Source organism: Ctenopharyngodon idella, chromosome 16 (genome assembly GCF_019924925.1).
Source record: "Ctenopharyngodon idella isolate HZGC_01 chromosome 16, HZGC01, whole genome shotgun sequence".
NCBI lineage: Eukaryota > Metazoa > Chordata > Actinopteri > Cypriniformes > Xenocyprididae > Ctenopharyngodon > Ctenopharyngodon idella.
The window spans coordinates 11763269-11769268 of NC_067235.1; the positions used below are offsets into that span (position 1 = coordinate 11763269).

The 6000-nt window shown below is 37.3% G+C and overlaps 1 protein-coding gene across 2 annotated transcripts in view; it reads right to left on the reverse strand.

The window, feature by feature from the left end:
- Positions 1-5576, reverse strand: part of kcnj14 (potassium inwardly rectifying channel subfamily J member 14) — a 30031-nt gene extending 24455 nt beyond the window's left edge. For both annotated transcript variants that reach the window (XM_051866408.1, XM_051866407.1), the window contains exon 1: positions 5304-5576. The gene's annotated coding sequence lies outside the window, so the exon portion shown is untranslated. The remainder of the gene's footprint in view (positions 1-5303) is intronic.
- Between the last annotated feature and the right edge of the window lie 424 nt (positions 5577-6000).

Here is a 6000-nt window from a genome sequence, read left to right on the forward strand (position 1 = left end):
CTGTCAATGTTTTTATCGTTCATCAGCTGGAAATGTTTTGAAAGTGATTTCAACTAAACTGCCAAAGTCACGTGATTTCAGTAAATGAGGCTTCGTTTTGTCATAAATGTTTCCAAATTTCAATGGTTCACCACTGGGGGGGCGTGACTTTGGCAATTTGATTCACGCTCTGAACCACTGATTCGAAACAAAAGATTCATAAAGCTTCGAAGCTTCATGAAGCAGTGTTTTGAAATCGCCCATCACTAGATATTGTTGAATAAAGTCGTTATTTAGTTTTTTTGGCGCACAAAAAGTATTCTCGTCGCTTCACAACATTAAGGTTGAACCACTGTAGTCAAATGAACTGTTTTAAATATGTCTTTAGTAGCTTTCTGGGCATCTGAAAGTGTTAATTGTCTTGCTGTCTTGCTGGAGGCCTCACTGAGCCATCGGATTTTATCAAAAATATCTCAATTTGTGTTCCGAAGATGAACGAAGGTCTTACGGGTGTGGAACGACATGAGGGTGAGTAATTAATGACAGAATTTTCATTTTTGAGTGAACTAACCCTTTAATATTGAGTAATTTACAGTATCTCACAGAAGTGAGTACACCCCTCACATTTTTGTAAATATTTTATTATATCTTTTCATGTGACAACACTGAAGAAATTACACTTTGCTACAATGTAAAGTAGTGAGTGTACAGCTTGTATAACAGTGTAAATTTGCTGTCCCCTCAAAATAACTCAACACACAGCCATTAATGTCTAAACCGCTGGCCACAAAAGTGAGTACACCCCTAAGTGAAAATGTCCAAATTGGGCCCAAAGTGTCAATATTTTGTGTGGCCACCATTATTTTCCAGCACTGCCTTAACCCTCTTGGGCATGGAGTTTACCAGAGCTTCACAGGTTGCCACTGGAGTCCTCTTCCGCTCCTCCATGACGACATCACGGAGCTGGTGGATGTTAGAGATCTTGCGCTCCTCCACCTTCCCTTTGAGGATGCCCCACAGATGCTCAGTAGGGTTTAGGTACCCTCAGCTTCTTTAACAAGGCAGTGGTCATCTTGGAGGTGTGTTTGGGGTCGTTATCATGTTGGAATACTGCCCTGCGGCCCAGTCTCCGAAGGGAGGGGATCATGCTCTGCTTCAGTATGTCACAGTGTTGGCATTTATGGTTCCCTCAATGAACTGTATTTCCCCAGTGCCAGCAGCACTCATGCAGCCCCAGACCATGACACTCCCACCACCATCCTTGACTGTAGGCAAGACACACTTGTCTTTGTACTCCTCACCTGATTGCCGCCACACACGCTTGACACCATCTGAACCAAATAAATTTATCTTGGTCTTATCAGACCACAGGACATGGTTCCAGTAATCCATGTCCTTAGTCTGCTTGTCTTCAGCAAACTGTTTGCAGGCTTTCTTGTGCATCATCTTTAGAAGAGGCTTCCTTCTGGGACGACAGCCATGCAGACCAATTTGATGCAGTGTGCGGCGTATGGTCTGAGCACTGACAGGCTGACCCCCCACCCCTTCAACCTCTGCAGCAATGCTGGCAGCACTCATACATCTATTTCCCAAACACAACCTCTAGATATGACGCTGAGCACGTGCACTCAACTTCTTTGGTTGACCATGGCGAGGCCTGTTTTGAGTGGAACCTATCCTATTAAACCGCTGTATGGTCTTGGCCACCGTGCTGCAGCTCAGTTTCAGGGTCTTGGCAATCTTCTTATAGCCTACGCCATCTTTATGTAGAGCAACAATTCTTTTTTTCAGGTCCTCAGAGAGTTCTTTGCCATGAGGTGCCATGTTGAACTTCCAGTGACCAGTATGAGAGAGTGAGAGCAATAACACCAAATTTAACACACCTGCTCCCCATTCACACCTGAGACCTTATAACACTAACAAGTCACATGACACCGGGGAGAGAAAATGGCTAACTGGGCCCAATTTGGACACTTTCACTTAGGGTTGTACTCACTTTTGTGGCCAGCGGTTTAGACATTAATGGATGTGTGCTGAGTTATTTTGAGGGGAAGCAAACTTACACTGTTATACAAGCTGTATACTCACTACTTTACATTGTAGCAAACTGTCATTTCTTCAGTGTTGTCACATGAAAAGATATAATAAAATATTTACAAAAATGTGAGGGGTGTACTCACTTCTGTGAGATACTGTATGTATTAGACACAGTATTGCGAGTTACTTTGTCTATTTATAAAAATAGTTCCAAACGAAACAGCAGGATCAATCAACAGTTCTGCATCTCCAAGCAGTGGTGCTTCATTCCTGAATGAATCACAAAACAGCTAAATTAATAATGATTCAATGACTCTGTCATAAAGGCAGTCACTTGTCGCCACCTACTGTCAAAAAAAAAAAGTTGTCTATAGCCTATAATCCTATAATCATAGATTTGGTTGCTGTTTATTTGAAATGAATAACATCATGCACTGTATCCACTCGGTCACCGTGATTTTTCCAAGTAAGACATGTTCTTGGATCAACATATTTTGTAAACTCTAATCTTGTCCCTCAAATCTGATTGGTTAATTGGAATCTTGTTCCAGTATCAACAAAGATGTCGATCCAGGAACATGTTGTACTTGGTGAAATCACGTTTACCGTATGCACTCATATGCTTTCTGAGTGTCCTCGAGCATGTTTTAATGGAAATATCTCTTTTTAATGTTCATCATCTCAACCATCTCTGACTCAATTTTCTCTGTACCTCCTACAGCTCTGCCTCTCGCATTCTTAAAGATTAATCTTTGGACAGAAATAATGCATAAATCTTTTCATCTCATTGTTATTTCTCATTTTTTTATCAGCGTTTCTCCTGCCCCTCCTCTGCACACAAAAAATAACAAAAAATAGTTTGTAGTCTCTCATGTGAGGCATCAAAAGTTAAATGGGAGAAAATGATTAAATGGGAGAAAGCATATCAGTCTCTCACGCTATCGCTTTCAGATTCTCTCTCCAGCCTATCACGTGGAGGAGGAGGATGGGAGATGAAAAGGTAATCCTTTAGTCTGAGAGCATTTAGCTTTAAGTGTTCATTTTTACATTATATACTCAAACACAGATTCTCCTAATGAAAGTTATTGTGATGTTGCTACACCAAATAAACCTTTTCACTGAGTCGAAAAAAGAAAGCACTGATTATTAGAACTAATGACCTTGAGGTTAATCTCACTCAACTACAAACTAATAATACTGTAAACAGTGTCAGATGAGGGACAAAGAAATGAAATGAAAATCCTCTTTGCAGTGGGACTAAAGGAGGACAGCTATACTATTGATCTTTATTAAAAAAAAAAAAAAAAAAAGGAAAAAAAGACGAATTTAGGGTGCAATTGCCTCTCAGTGTGGTTTACTAAAAGTAAATGTAGCCATGTTTATAAAAGGACCTGTTTTGGGTTGTTTGTTATTTGGGTCAATGACATGACGGGTCATTTTTCTGTCCAAAAGCCTTAATAATGATAAAAAACAAAGATATGACATTCAAAGTATGTAAGGTAGTACAACTAGGTTTTAATTATATTTTGCTACATATAAAGGTATTTTAAAGAAAGTGTCAAAGGTCATTCGGTTTAACCCTCCAAAGGCCAATACAGCCATTTCATTTGTGATTAAAATATCTTAAAATGTAATAAATGTTTTTATTCTGGCATGATTTTATAACATCATATATCAACATAGTGCAAAAATGGTATTAAAATTACGTGTAGAAGTCGTTGCTTTGTTATGAGAAAGAATGTCCGGAAAAATGAATTTCATTGATGTCATTCGGAGTAACCAATATAAAGGGACCATTTTGGATCGAGTCATGCGGTCAGTATCATGTGACAGGATGTGACATCATTCAGACACCTGCAGAGGACCACATGGTTGTGAAGCAAAGTAACTAACTCTCTTTTAACTATTTGAAAAATTCATGTTTTCACTTGCTCATACACGTCAGGTCATTCAGTACAGCCGCTATAAAACATGGAAAATTTTGTAATATTTTAAAAGCTTGTACTAAATATAAAATGTTTGATTGTCCTTTTGCTAGCTAGCTAGATATCAGCCTGTTAGCATTGTTTGAAAATATCGTCATTCGGTATAACCAAGAGTGTCATTCGGTAAAACCGAAATTTTGGTTAAACTGAATGACTTTTTTGGTGTCAAATTTTGTCCATCTTGTAAAAAATGACAAAAGCAGTGTTAATTGATTATAAAAAACACATAATCTCATTGTTAACACTTAAAAAAAACTTCAAAATTAATTATATCTCCATTATGTTTTTTACACTTTTAAAAACCTTATTCATCAATGACCCATATATAGAATTAACTAATTGCCCCATGGGACTAATAAAGCAAACCAAACTGAAATACACTGAAATGTCCTGTCAGACTATGAGACTACCAGATTAATTTTGATATCTAACAAAGACTACTGTAGTACATGCATACAAATCTGTACTTTAATCTACATTCTTCAAGTAATTATATACAGAATATATTTAAGTATGTCGGCTACAGAAATGTAGAAAATATATTAAAAATTAGCTAGTATTACATCTATAAGCTTTGGGGGACACTTTTTATAACTTTTAATAACGAAATTAACAAACATTACAATATAGGTCTAATGCATAATAGATTACAAAGAAATAGTGAGAAATGCCATGAAAGTTTAATTTAAAGATTGTCATTGCCTATTCATACTTGAGTAGGCCTCAAATAAGCTACATATATATATTTTTTAATGGTGTATTAATATTGTATTGTTAAAAAAAAAAAAAAAAAAAGTTTGTTTTAGTGTGCAGCTAAATATCACAAATATTTTCTACAGTATTTTTAATGACTTAATGATCAGTTAAAGTTATTATAAAGTAATCAAGGCTTGTTTTGCTGAAATCGGCTGCTTTATGAGGCCTGATGGAAATGCCCTTCACCTTGACCTGGTCACAGGTCAACTTGGCAACAGACGAGTTTTAACGATTTGAATTACTCATATATGTTTGTGTTCTAACAAAGACCACAAAAGCGTACTAATAAAGCAATTAGCCTACATTTTGAGTAAATTCGCTGTGAAATGTTTTGTGGTTACATTTCGTGTTTATGACTTATTCACCAATTAGCTATACAAACAGGTTTAATTTTACGTCGTAATGAACTAGCCTACATCATGCACAACTATACTATTATTTGCTCATATGGCAAATGTATGTCTTCTTAAATATTATAAGAAAAGCACTGAAACTAAGCCACTGGAAGTCAAATTTGAAGTTTGAAGAGAAAAAAACGACACTCACCAGCTCATGCACAAATATCATCACATAATAGTCCATATGAGCGTGATGTCTGTTCCATTTCGTTTCTATTTCTATAACACTGTTCATTTCATATTAAAGCACAAGTCAAATAAAGCGGCTGCACTGCTGTTTGAGGATGCGTCACATTAAAACGCTTTGCGGCGCGTGAAAGTGTTGCGTGGGCGCTCTCGCGTGCTCTGCTCCGCGCGCTCACCGGCAGGGAGGAAAACTTCAGTAAGCTGCATCCTTTCCTCTCCCCCTCTACGTCCTCTCAGTCTGACTGTCCCTCTTTACTTAGTCGTTGTTTCATGCTATTGACACTCAAATTTACTGTAACAGAAATCTGAATATTTGGTGAAGTAGCTCATGTTTAATTGTTACGTCATATTATTAACAAATGATTGGTTCATAGCAACATCACAGTAAGTTTTAGTGCTTAAAAACTGGCAAGGTCCATACTAAAGTGGGTATGATACAGCACCAAAGTAAAAATGATAAATACATTTAGAATGAATGAGATGCCTCTTGCCCTTTATCTTACATGAGGCCAAAAAAAAAAAAAAAGATTGAGATTGATCAATGGAAAATGCTCTCCAGGCACGGAAACAGAAACGGAAAGAGAGGCTGACACTGACAGACAGGCTGACAGAATAGAAGAGAAGTGATTGGCTATCCAAAATACATTAAAATTTATTTA